We start from the raw sequence: 13,918 nt of genomic DNA on the forward strand, positions 1-13,918 counted from the left end.
GTTACAATACAGTCAAGACCCACTGTTGGTACATTTTTAACACAAGCAACTTTACACATACATTTTCAACACAAGTGCCTGTGCAAATCAGTTTGATATACAAATTACATATACTTCTTTACAAAACTCCAGCTAGCTGTGCTGACATATGTTACACATCCACTGCCCTACTTCTCCTGGCATAGCTGGCAATACCTAACATCATCACACATACATACATTCCAAGATATGAACAGGACCAGAACTGGTCCTTATAGGAAAGAATGAGACAGCTGATGAAAAGTCAGACACACAAAAAGGGAGAATTATGTGAGTAAACCCAAATGTTATCAGTTTGGTTGCACTGTCTTTTCCTTGAAAATCTACTAGTATGATAATTACATTATGTAAATGTACTTTATGGAAGTATCCTTTCTATAGACTTCACAAAGAAAATGTAGCAATTTTATCTTTTCAAAATTCTTGCCAAAGATGGGGTCAGAATATTTTTAATCTACCTATACTTCTTCCTAAATATTTTGTGAATTTGCAGAATAAGGGAGAATGCATATTCTTCGCTCTGTGTTAGATGCCAGACTGACTACACACTGCTTAATGAGAACTAAGCAACACATGAAACAAGCCATCTCTCTCTATATATTCTTATGTATGCATCTTGAGTATCTAATCTTTCATCACATGCATACCGAGATGAGGCCTATCTGTATCATTGCTACTGTATGGTATTACAAAAACTAGAAAGCATGTTTTATGCCTTACTAGCTAGAGCAAGAGCTCATGTTTTCATTGTTTTAGGGGTGCAGTCTAACTGAATGCCTTTTTCATGAATTACATTTCAACAAGGTGTCATGATTCCTAAAACAGCATTAGTTATTTAGTTATTGCAAGTTCAAATGTATGCTATTTCTTGCTAAAATTAATTGTAGTTATAGCTTTGTGAAACACTATGCCCTTAAAGTTTGCAGTAGTCTGCACCTATCAGTAGGGGAATCCTCCATGGAATACTTTCAGATGTGATTTCTTTTTCTTTGTTCGTGTTACCTTCTTAAACTACTAGGCTTACATGTAAGAGAGACATTTCAAGGGAGATGTGAAAGGACAGATGTTTATATCATTTTTAATGTTCTTGCAGTGTTCACTCAATTCTCAGAGATTTTCACTTTCATTATAACCTGAAATGTCGTTTTCTTCCTGGTGTTATGTCTTGCTGGGTAGTAATGGCTTTTTCTATTTTTAGTATTTTCCCTGGAAAAGAATCATATTTTAATGGCACTGTGAAGTTGGTTTTTAGTTCTGTGTGAAGAAAAGTACAGCATGACAATTTTAAGTAAAGAAAATCACACCAAATCACTCTGAAACAATAAAAGTCTAAACACTGTAAAATAAATAGTAGAATGTACAAATAACAAACAAAAGCAGAAATTTCAGTAAAACATTAGGGGCAATAAAACTGAGATATTGCTGTATACCAGATATTAAATACCATTTGAAATTGTAATAGCTAAGGTAATAAAAACAAAGGGAAATTCAACAAAAGCTGCTTAAGCAATCTCATACACAGGATCAGAAGAAGGGATTTCAGTGAAGTTTGGGAAAGCTGTCCACATCTTCCATGCAGACTGAACACTTTCTACACAATCAAGACTATTGTATGTTCTTTATATTGATTACTGCTGCATTAGCCTAAACTATATGGGGTTTATATCCTGCATAGGATATAACAGCCAGCCAAATTCCAAAGCTCCAGGGCACCTTCTACATGCCTAAACTGCTTGTACTGAGCTGAGCTCACTACAAAGACAGGTTTGGGCATCAGGTCCCTCAGATCTTTCCTGCAGATGAAGACAGCGCCCCTCTGCAGGCTTATGAGGATCAATGGCCAGTCTGTGTTGTTCCATTGCCGGGCATAAAAGTTCATTTTAGGGAAAACTTTCCATATATTATTTTTAATGTTTAAATTTACTTTTATGTGTGGGTAAGTACTTTTAAGCTAATACTATGTATTTTTATTGACTGTTATGTGATTTTGCAGTACTTATAAACAGGAGCTCCCTTTTGTGTTTGGCAGTTTAAAAGATGATTTAAACATTCTAACAGCATTTTTTTCTATGGAGAAACTATGTTTACATTACTTTCTGGGCTGGTGAAGTGTAGTAGAGTGTTTTTATTGTGAAAAGTGATAATGTTAAGTTGTCAATCTCGCCTTCATTCTTGCTTGATGGGTTCGGAGCCGATCCCTCGGCTCCGACTCGGCACTTGCTAAGCTCGAGAGTCACTTTTACCAGCTCGAGGCAGCCCCATATCCCATGATGCAAGGCGGTAAGTACCCAGATTTCGTTTGCCGCTTTGCTTATGAGGTCCTCCTTTTACCAGCTCCTGGTAAGTGATTCACTTTTTGAATATTTAAGCCCCTTTTTCTTTAAAAACCCTTAATTATTAGTTATTAGTTAATTATTTACATTTTGTGACAGAAAATCCCTGTCTTTTCTAATTTATTTTAGTCAAACTTTACCCATCCCATCCCCTCCCTGTTAGGGTGTGTGTGTTTTTTATACAAATACCTTTGGTATTTTATTTAAGTTAATTTTTTGACTGGTGTGTGTGTGTGTTTGTGTTAAGCACCATGTCAAAGGAGAGGGTCTCAGGTTTTAAGAAGTGTGACTCGTGCTGTCAGAAGATGTCTCTGACAGACGGTCACACTTCTTGCCTGTATTGCCTGGGGCCTCTTCACCTGCAGGACTCCTGTGCTATTTGTCATTCCTTTAGCCAGAGAGTCCTGCAGGAAAGACGCAACAAACTGATCCTTAGGGGCCTTCTTAAGCCGGAGGGCTCTCCGGCTAAGTCGGCTCCATCTAAATCAGTTAAATCTTCCAAGGCCCAGGCTTCTGTGTCTAAGCCTGCGGCCTCGGCTCTGACTTCGATCGCGCGGCTGGAGCCGATTCTGGCTTAACAAAGCCTTCGGCACCGATGGCTATCGGTGCCGAATCTGTATCGACCACTTCGGTGTCGGCTCCGATCGGTTCCGACACCCATGTGGCACAGGCATCGGTGTCGGCTCCGATCGGCTCCGACACCGTTACTTTGGTGGCTGTATCGGCTCCGGCTGGAGCCGATACATCGAGGCTTCCTGTCGGCTCCGAGAAGTCGGCTCCGACAGGATCTATAGTATCGGCTCCAATGGCTCATTCCAGGAAGAGGTCGAGGTCTCCTTCCTTGGAGCCGATACTTTCGGCTCCGGCTTCACCTCTTCTTTCAGAACGGAGCCATCGGAGCCGATCTTCAAGGTCATCCAGACTGTCAGATCATGACCTAGAGAGAGTGGTCAGTAGATTACTTAAGTCACAGGTACTGGCCCAAATGTTACATAGTCCGTCTCAACAGGCGACTGTTGGTCCACACCCGTTACAGTTCCTCCTTCAACTCTACCCCAGAGCTTGGAGTTGGAGTCTTCGGGAATGGTTACTGCTACGGCTGGAGGACGGATACCCCTTCTGTTCCTTCAGCCTCTACTCTTATCTCCTCTTGAGACCTTCCTTAGAGGGATTCGGTGGTCGGGCTTCCATGGTCTCCTCCGAGGGGTGAGTGGCATCGGACCCTTGTCCGAACCCGCTCTTACCCTTGGAGCGTCGCCCTTGGTGAGCTCGGCTCCCACATCTGCCTCGGACACTTCCCTTGCGGTGGTCCCTGGGTTCCTAGCTCTTGGGCGGGTTCTCTCGGACCTGCCTGGGAGGGGAGCATTCGAGGTGATGAAGAGTGTACTGGCCACTGGTATCAGTCAGCAGTCTGTTCCCGTAGCTCCTCCCTCTATAGTACCTGTTGACATCTCTGCCACTTCTCTTGCTACAGGACCCAGGGATCCTCCGCCTCAGGTTTCCCCATTGGGAATTTCCCCCTCTTCCGAGGATTCTCCTGATGTTTCAGGAGATCCTCCTAGGAAGAGGACTTGTAAGACGAAGCATGTAGCCTCCCCCGAGTCTGGGAGTTCGGCTACTGACTTTGATGAGTCAGAGGGACCCCCTAGATCCCCCTCTGAGGATGTCTCCTTCTCAGACATCCTAGAACTCCTGAAACAGAGGGGAAACTGGCCCACCAACAATCCCTCTGAGGATGAGTCAGTATACCTAGAGGCGTTTGGATCTCGGCCCTCCACCTCCTGGGTGTCTCCGCCTTCGAACCCCTTATGCAGGTTATTGCACGAAAGGCGTGGGCAGCTCCTGACTCTGTAGAGCCAGTCCCTAGGAGGCCTTCAAAATTTATCACTGCCCCGTGTGACAAGCAATTCCTCACTAAGGGTGTCCCCGCTGATGCCATGGTGGTGGCTGCGGCCACCAGAAAGGAACTTGCAGATCCTTCCGTGCCCGTCCATCCTCCTAATAAGGACTCTAGGACCATGGATAGGTACGGTAAGCGGATGTTTTCCTCAGCGACCTTTGCTATGCGTTCGCTGAATTACCTATGTCACTTCACCAGACTCCAGAGGGATATCCTTAAGGAGCTGGGTGAAGTAGTTCAGGATCCTACAGCTGCAGGGGCTCAAGAAAAATTGCTTCGCAGCTAGGAACCCTCAATTCCATTGCAAACTCCTCCATGCGGCTAATATCTTATGCTGCGGATGGAGCGAGTAGAGCCGCAGGTACAGGTGTGGCTCTTAGACGCCAAGCCTGGATGCGGCTATGTGATTTTGCGGATCCCTTTAAGGCGTCCTTCACAAATTCTCCCTTTGATGGGTCAGCTTTGTTTGGCCCTCAGGTGAAGGAAACCTTGACCAGGTGCGAACAGGACGGCAAGACTCTTTCTGCTGTGGGAGTCCGTTTTTCCACCCCTTCTAGACCTTATCCCAAAGGACAGAAAGGTGGGAAAATGTGGTTCCGTAAATCCCAAGGAGTCACGCGGATTCACGTGGTCAGTTTACCCCTAGAGGCAGAGGGGTAACAACAACAGACGCCACTCTAGAGGCAGAGGGGTCCGAAAACCAGGGAAACAGGGAGCCTCTCTCTGACAAGCCCTTTCAGCATCCCTGAGGTGTTGCCCGGCTGTCCCTCCTTGGAGGCAGTCGGGGAAGATTATCACTGTACCCAGAAGCCTGGCATTCCCTCACTCAAGACAGATGGGTACAGTCGATCATATCCAAGGGTTACATAATTCCTTTCGAGGAAAGTCCCTTCCCTCAAGTTCCCTTCCAGGCGTACCACCCGGTCTAAGGGAGGTTGCAGAGTTAGAAGTCTCAAAACTACTGCAAAAAGAGCCATTCAGCCAGTTACAATAGACCATTCAGAGCCGGAATCTACTCAAGGTTCTTTTTGGTCCCCAAAAGACGGGAGACTGGAGACCAATATTGGATCTCAGCAGACTCAACAAGTCTGTCAGGAAGACAAGATTCCGAATGGTCACTCTTCAGTCAATTCTGCCCTTCTTACAGAAGGACAACTGGATGTGCTCAATAGATCTTCAGGATGCGTACTATCACATCAAAATTCACAGACGCTCCAGGAGATTTCTCCGCTTCGGCTGGGGTCCAGTCATTTCCAGTTCAGAGCCCTGCCCTTTGGTCTCACTACAGCCCCAGAGTGTTCACCAAATGCATGGCAGTGGTCACGGCTCACCTGAGGCGTCAAGGATTCCAGGTGTTTCCGTATCTCGACGACTGGCTCCTGTCAGCCACCACCAGGCATCAGCTTATACAAGCCAGGGATTACACAATAGACCTTTGTTCTCATTTGGGCATCTCAATCAACTTCGAAAAGTCATCCTTATCGCCCTGCCAGTCTATTACCTTCATAGGCACAAACTTAAACACTGTTCGATGTCAGCTACCCTTACAGATCAAAGAGTTTCAGACATTCAGAGTCATGTCAGGATCATTCTGGCCAGCAAGAAAGTACAGGCCAGAATGGTTCTAAAGGTATTAGGTCTCATGGCTGCGGCCATTACTCTTCTTCCCTGGCTCGATTCTACATGCCTTCTTCAGTGGATGCTGTTCACACAATGGTCATACCAGCAACTTCCAATGCGTCACCAGATTCTGGTGACACAGACATGCAAAGAGCATCTTGCTTGGTGGATCACATCGCCTCAGGTTCACCAAGGCAGGTACTTTGTACCCCCATCCCCGATAGCCACTGTCACCACGGATGCCTCCCTGATCGGGTGGGGGGGGGTCATTATCAGGGTAGGATGGTTCATGGGGACGTGGCAGCCGTTCGAGTACCATCTGCACATAAATGTCCTGGAGATGAGAGCAGTGCTTTTAACGTTGCAAGCCCTCAACGACTTTCTTCCCGTAGGGACAATTGCAGTCCACACAGACAACATGTCTGTAGTTTGGTATATCAACAAACAGGGCGGAACCAAGTCCTACCCCTTGTGTCGAAGCGCTCAGACTATGGCAATGGGCGATCTCCTCTCATCGGTTTCTGGTAGCAACGCATATCCCTGGGAAAACCAACATTGTAGCGGACAGATTGAGCAGAGCTATTCTCATGCCTCACGAGTGGTCTCTCAAGCAATCTATAGCGGAAGAGATTTTTCTGGAATGGGGTCGTCCATGTTGCGATCTTTTTGCTACTCCCCAAAACAGCAAATGCCCAGACTTCTTCAGCCTCTTCCCTCTATCAGGCCATCCCCCAAGAGACGCTCTGACCCAGGATTGGCCCCAGGGACTTCTTTATGCCTTCCCTCCATTTCCTCTGATCCCTCAGGTGATCCAGAAAGCTACCGTTTTGAGAGCCAAATTGATTCTCATTGCCCCTTACTGGCCTCGACAAGTTTGGTTCCCGTTCCTCCATCATCACCTTTTGGTGCAGCCGTGGCATCTGGACCCAGTGCCAGATCTTCTGATTCACCAATCGGGTCAGCTGCACCAGTCAATCCCTTCTCTCAACCTCACAGCATGGTTGCTCCACTTCCTTCCTTAGCCAGGCTTCCTTTGATCTCTAACCCAGTTAGAGACATCATAGTAACTTCGCTAAAATCCTCTACCAGGAGGATTTATACAAGCAAATGGAAACGTTTCTCTTATTGGGCTAAGGCCCAGAATATTGATCCTTTTACTGCCCCTGTTCAGGCAGTCCTGGACTTCTTAGCAGAGATTTTTCATGCAGGCTCCTCTTCTTCCACAGTCAGAGTTCAATTGGCTGCTATTTCCAATTTTCATGTCGGGATAGCAGATCATAATATTATGTCCCATAGGCTCTGCAGGGCCTTCTTGAAAGGAATTTTCCTACTAAAGCCTCCAATTGGGAATCCTCCTCCTCAGTGGGATCTAAATTTAGTGCTGACATCCTTGATTCTTCCCCCCTTCGAGCCAGCTGTTTCTTGTTCCCTGAAATATCTTTCTTGGAAAACTTTATTCCTAGTGGCTATTACATCTGCCAGGAGGGTGTCTGAACTTCATGCTCTTTCGGTTCGACCCCCCTATTTGGTTTTTCACAAAGACAGAGTATCTTTGAGAACTAACCCAACCTTTTTACCTAAGGTCGCTTCAAAGAACAATTTGAATCAATCCATTGATCTCCTGTATTTTTCCCTAACTATTCAGATAGAGCTGAACAAAAGCTACATTATCTTGATGTCCACCGTCAACTTAGATATTATTTGGACAGAACAAAAATTTAGAAAATCTGATCAACTTTTTGTTTCCTATGCGGATAATAAAAAGGCCTTCCTGTTTCTAAAGTGACCTTGTCCAGATGGCTTTCTTGGTCATCTCTGAAATTTATACGCTCAGGGGAAAACAGCTGTGCTCAAAACCTAAAGCACATTCAACTAGGAGCTTAGCTACTTCTACAGCTTTTCAAGCTAGACTTCCTTTGGACACTATTTGTGCAGCGGCCACTTGGGCTACTCCTCACACTTTTGTTTCCCATTACAAATTGGACTTGGCCTCCAGGGACAGAGCCAGTTTTGGCTCTACAGTCCTCAAGAGTTTGTTCCATTGAGCCACCCAGGATAGAGGTGCTAGGGACGCGGTCCCATCAAGCAAGAATGAAGGCGAGATTGACAACTTAACATTAAGAAGTTATGTACCTACCATAACGTTCCATGTTAGTTGTCTTCTCGCCTTCTTTCTTGCGACCCTCCCTCCTTCCCCCTGGCCTGGACAGACCTTGTTATCAGAAACTGTTATGCTGAAGACCATTCAGACCTGGTCCTTCTTCCATCTGTAAGTTTTCTTTCTTCCTTTGGGAAGTATTTTATGCTTGGTGCTATTGCCCTTTGTCAGCAAATGAGATCTGGGTACTTACCGCCTTGCATCATGGGATATGGGGCTGCCTCGAGCTGGTAAAAGTGACTCTCGAGCTTAGCAAGTGCCGAGTCGGAGCCGAGGGATCGGCTCCGAACCCATCAAGCAAGAAAGAAGGCGAGAGAAGACAACTAACATGGAACGTTATGGTAGGTACATAACTTCTTATTTTACTGTGTTGAACGGCTTGTTTCCCCCAGGAAAGAGGCATCATTTTTTGCTTTGACCGTGGAACAAACTACCAGTCCCATGGTTGGTCATTCTTCTGGCAACATAAAGAAAATGTTAACTAAACAGCCTTTGCCACAACATCAGACTAGCAATTTGCTTCAGCTGCAGATGGGTGACCCTGCTGTGTTGTACATACAGCCACTATGGGTGGTGGGTTATACACATCCTCTACAACTGCTAGGATCACCTTAATGGACAAGGGAGGGACACTTTTGTCAGTGTTGGGAGAAAGGGCACAGAAGATGCCCCTGCTTAACTAGAATGTTGTGCCCATCCCTGATGAAGGTATTGCTGCTAATTAAAAACCCTGTTGCCTTAATTTTCCTGACAAAAATAAACCAAAAACTAAGCATATATCTGCTCATGCTCTAAATTCACTGGACAGGAGAAGTTTATTTAGTCTGGTTCAGGGTCTTTTACAGGCTATTATCTGGTAAAAGAAAAAAAAAGGATTCCTCTTTTCCTGACAAAATTCAAGAAATCGAATCTCTCCAGGAAAATATTTAGGAAATTGAATCTGGAGAGGAATGTGATGGGACAGATACAGCATTTTCTTAGGTTCATAGGTTCATACTAGGCTATCTGCCCGAGGGCATTTACAAGCCTAGCCCATCGTTTTGTGGCTTACGCCACCCCTTTAGTATGGGGAACTATACCCATTATTTTGCTGTGCCTCTGTCGAGCAGTGACACTGAGGTTATCCCTGGGGTATATCTGTGATCTCCCATCCATTGGTCAAGATTTCTCTTGAACAAGGCCAGCGAGGTGCTCTGCCTCACATGTACCAGGATTTTGTTCCACAGCATAGGGAGTCTTTGGGTGATGAATCTATCCCTCCAGCATGTCCTATTAATAGCCGTGTCGAGGTTTAAGTCTCCCGCCCTTGTGGCTCTGATGGATCTAGATTTTTTGAGGTGAAGCATATTCATCAAATCTGGGTTTGACATGGCCTTGTATGTTAGGCAAAGGTCACCTCTGAGCAAGCGGTAAGCGACTGAATAGAGCTGGAGTTCTTTCAGTCGGGCAGCATAGGACAGATTTTTGAGACCCTTTATCCTTTTGGTGAGGAACTTTTGTGGCCTCTCCAGATGCTGCAAGTGTCGGGTCAGATACATTCCGAATGGGGCATTGTACTCAATCATTGGTCTGATGAGTGATGAGTAAAGGGAGACTATGACTTCCCTTGATCTAGATGAGAATCCCTTCATGATAAGGTGGGCAATGTAGAAGGTCTTCCTAGCTACTTTAGCTACATGGGTGTCGAATGACAGACTACTATCAACCTGGGTCCCCAGGTCCCTGATAACTTCTTCTGTGCTCAGTGGATTGCCACCTATTTGGTAGCTAGGGGTAACCTTGTTTTTCCCGAAGGGTATGACTATGCATTTTTTGGCATTTAACTTTAGGCCGTGGCTCTGGCACCAGTTATCCGTTTCTGTGAGACCCTTCTGAAGGATATCTGTGTCAGATGTGTTTTCTACTATGGCGCCCAGTTTGCAGTCATCTGCAAACTTTGTCAGCCATAACCCTCCTGTGTTTGCTTGTACTTCGGAAAAGTAGATGCCAAACAAGAGTGGGCCCAGGACTGAGCCCTGTGGGACACCACTTGTGACAGGCTTTGAGTCTGACATGGCGCCAGCAACTCTGACCCTGTGGGTTCTGTCACTCAGCCAGTTTGCAACCCATCTTGTGATGTATGGGTTAACATTTAAGCTGATGAGTTTTTCAATGATACCCGAGGGGGGGGTATTGTATCGAAGGCCTTAGCCAGATCGAGGTAGGCTGTATGGACTGTCTTTCCCTCATCAATGGCTTTGGTGACTGTTTCGAAAAAGTCAACCAAGTTTAAAAGGCATGATCTGCCTTTGACAAAGCCAAACTGGGTTGGATCCAAAGTCTGCAAATTCCCTATGTCTTTATTTATGAGGTCCATTATGATCCTCTCCATGGCTTTGCAGATAAGGCTTGTCAAGCTAATGGGCCGGTAATTTCCAGGGTCTGTGGAGGCACCGCCTTTGTGAAGTGGGACCACAGTTGCAGTGCGCCACTCCTGGAGTGTATCCAGAGGTAAGACTTTGATTAAACAGCTGTCCTAGCTGTGGGTTTAATTCCTCATTGAGTTCGTGGAGCACACAGCCGGGGACACCATCAGGTCCCATGGATGCTGTGTTTTTTGCTTTGGAGAGAGCAGTTCTCACTTGGGCGCTGGAGATGTTTGGGGGGCTGCACTCGTTTGGTATAGATATCTCTCCTTTTGGGGAGGGAGAAGTTTGCACTGAACCTGTCAGCCAGTATGTTGGCAATGTCTGTAGGATCAGTAATCTTCACATCATTATGAACTAGTTCTGAGCATATCTGGGAGTTTCCTCCTAGGTTTCTAACATAGCTAAAGAAGGCCTTATTTGAGTCTTTAGCTATTTTTCTCTCGAAATTTGCTTTGGATGATTTTATGAGAGCTCTTAGTTTTTTACTTATAGTGATCAAGGGTGTCTTACCTTTTAAGGATTTTGCTCTATCTTGTAGTAGCTTCCTCCTTTTGTTGTAGAGTTTGTTTATGGCTGGGGTCCACCAGACTGGACACTTGCCTTTGGTACAAAGAGTCTTTGTTTTGCTTGGGATTGCCTTATCCATGCAGTCCTGCAGGTGCTGGTAGAAGGCATTTGTAAGTGATTCAGCGGCTTGAGTATTGTTTTCCACCGGCTCGGGGGCCTTAAAGGAGACCACACTAGTCTTTAGAAGTGTGAAGTCGGCTTTTGAGAAGTTCTTTACTGTGGTCTTTTTTATTTCAGGTGGGGGTGGGATGAGGACCTCCAGCGAGATTAGTTTGTGATCTGATCTCACCAGTGAGGGGTATACTTCCGGTGTTGAACATTGTGCTCCCATGTTCGTGATGATGAGATCAAGTATGTTATCTCCTCTTGTGGGGATGGTGACTAGTTGTTCCATGGCATTTGAGTTTATGAATTCCAGGAACTTTTGGGCTAGGGTGTTTGGGCTTCTTCTCAGAATTCTGATTGACTCAGAAGAGAGCATGTTATCTGAATCCCCCAATCAAGGATTCTCTTTCTCTGAGACTATTTCCAGAATGTGCCAGTGTTTTCAGTGGGAGAACACTGAGGTTACTCATTCCTTCAGAGCATACTATAAAATGTAACAATTGAAATACCCAAAACTTCCTCCCATTCCCCCGGTGCTGCCAGCACTGGAAGATGTGTTTGCCAAAGCCTGTGGTTTTCCTGATAGCCAACCTGCTTTACCTATGAATACAGGAAGAATGAACAAAGTCCCCCAGTCTTTGAAATTTCTGTGCACTCATCCCAGACCTGACCCACTAGTTATAGCTTTAGTCAGTCTAGCTGCTTTTGTTAACTCTAATCCTTCCCCTTCTGACAAGGATGGTAAAACATTTGGTAAGTTTGGGAAAAAACTTATGCTTCTGCAGCTTTAATTTTTAGAATAATGAATTATTGGCCTAATGGTTAAGGTGTTTGTCTTACAAAGACAAGGTGCAGGGTTTGAGTCTCATAAGGGATAACTGGCTAGGCTTAAAATGGCTCACAAGGACAGTTAGCCTAGTACTAATCTATGTATTAAAGTTTATTCTAATTGTGAAAGTATGATGAATGCTTTATATGCAGCTCATTCCTGTAAGAAGAAAAATCAGCTTTGTGTGGTTTAATTCTTTCTGTTTCTCAAGTCACTACTCATTGTTTAAAATGTGTGTACGAGTTTGTGGATAACACATACAGAGTCATTGCCTGTGGTACTTTGTTGAGGAGGTTTGCCAGGCTGCATTCTCAGAACCTGCCAGAGTATGTTAAAAATGAGATTTAAATTCATCTTTGGACAGAGATTTAGTTTTTGGTCCGTCTGCTGCAAATTTGATAAGGGTAAGCTGATACAAGGAATCTTTAAGATCTTTCAGTCCTTCTCAAAATTTTCCAAGGGGTTTTCTGCTGTCTCTCTTCCAGTTTTGACAAGAAACAAATGAAGCAGTCTCAGGAAAATGCTTTTAAGCAGACATTTAAAAACAATGGCAGGGATGTTCCTAAAAGAAAGCAGGACCCCCCCCCAAATAAAGGGCAATCAAAATGACTACATACAGGACCTTGTACATCCCTCCAGCCCTGTTAGTCCTTTATCCAGAATCTCCATTTCTCTATTTGGCAACAGGTTGATTCAGACAAATGGGTTTTGAGACTGATTCAGCAGGGGTACGGATGGCAGTGGGAATTAATCCCTCCTTTACAGGAAATTGTTACACATCCACCAGACCAAACCCCTCTGTTCCATCCTGTCCTTCAGCACATGCTTCCTCAGGGGATAGTAGAAACAGTTCCTCCTTCCCAGTGGGGAAGAGATTTTTATTCAAGAGTGTTTCTGGTGCTAGAGAAGCAAAATACCTGGAGACCAGTTCTGGACTTTTCTTTTATAAACCAATTTGTGATAGTGCACAAGTTCAAACTGCTTTCACTATGCAATCTGTTACCCATTCTTCCCCATTTTAGTTTTTTGGTAACCTTAAATTTAAAAGTTGCTTGTCACATTCCTATCCATCTTGATGTTTCTTAAGGTTTTATGTGTCTAGATCACATTATCAGTTCTCTGCCTTACCCTTTGGGCTATCCACTGCTCCAAGGGTGTTCATAAAGTGTCTAGCCCCAGTTATAGCACACTGCAGTTACAGAGTATCCACATTTTTCCATAGTTAGACAATCTGCTTATCTGTGCAGACTATTTTTCAGAGTGTCAGGAATCTTTCACTTGAGTGAGAGATCTCCTATACAGGCTGGAATTCCAAGAGAACAATCAAAAGTCTTTGTTGATTCCATCACACAGGATGGTGTTTCTCGGGTATCTGCTAGATGCCTCGGTGCAAAGAGCTTTTTTTACACAGGAAAAATAGATTTATATTCATATCTATTCCAGGGATTTTCTACTCAGACTTTGGCCACTGCAAGGGAAAACCTGGATTCTGGATTTCATGGCATCTCTGATTCTCATAATACCCTTGCAAGACTCCACATGCAAAAGATAAAATGGTATTTGAAGTTCCTTTGGTCCCAGCACCAATGCCCATTATTCTTTAAAATTCCAATTCTGGAATTTGTGAGAAGAGAAATCACTTGCTCCATTTGACCCAGTTCATCTTGCTGAGATGAGGTTCTTAACATGGAAAACAGTTTTAGTGGTTGCTCTGACCTCTGCATGAAGGGTATGAGTTGCAAGCTCTTATGGTGGGTCAACCTTATCTCATTTTCCACAGAGACAGGATTTACTTTTGAACTAATCCTTTTTATGCCTAGAGTGGTATTTGAATTTACTTTAAGCCAAATTGTCCATTTCCATGTGTTCTTCCCTGAACAACAATATGAGGGAGAAAGAATAATTTATACCTTGGATGTCTACAGACAACTGAAGTGTTGTCTTGACAGAACAAAATCT

The 13,918-nt window shown here is 44.6% G+C and overlaps 1 protein-coding gene across 2 annotated transcripts in view; it reads left to right on the forward strand.

The window, feature by feature from the left end:
- Nucleotides 1-13,918, forward strand: part of LOC122796386 (zona pellucida binding protein) — a 944,481-nt gene that overhangs the window by 87,415 nt on the left and 843,148 nt on the right. The window lies entirely within an intron of this gene.

The sequence above is a fragment of the Protopterus annectens genome, chromosome 3.part0 (assembly GCF_019279795.1).
Source record: "Protopterus annectens isolate FY-2018-M chromosome 3.part0, PAN1.0, whole genome shotgun sequence".
Lineage (NCBI taxonomy): Eukaryota > Metazoa > Chordata > Ceratodontiformes > Protopteridae > Protopterus > Protopterus annectens.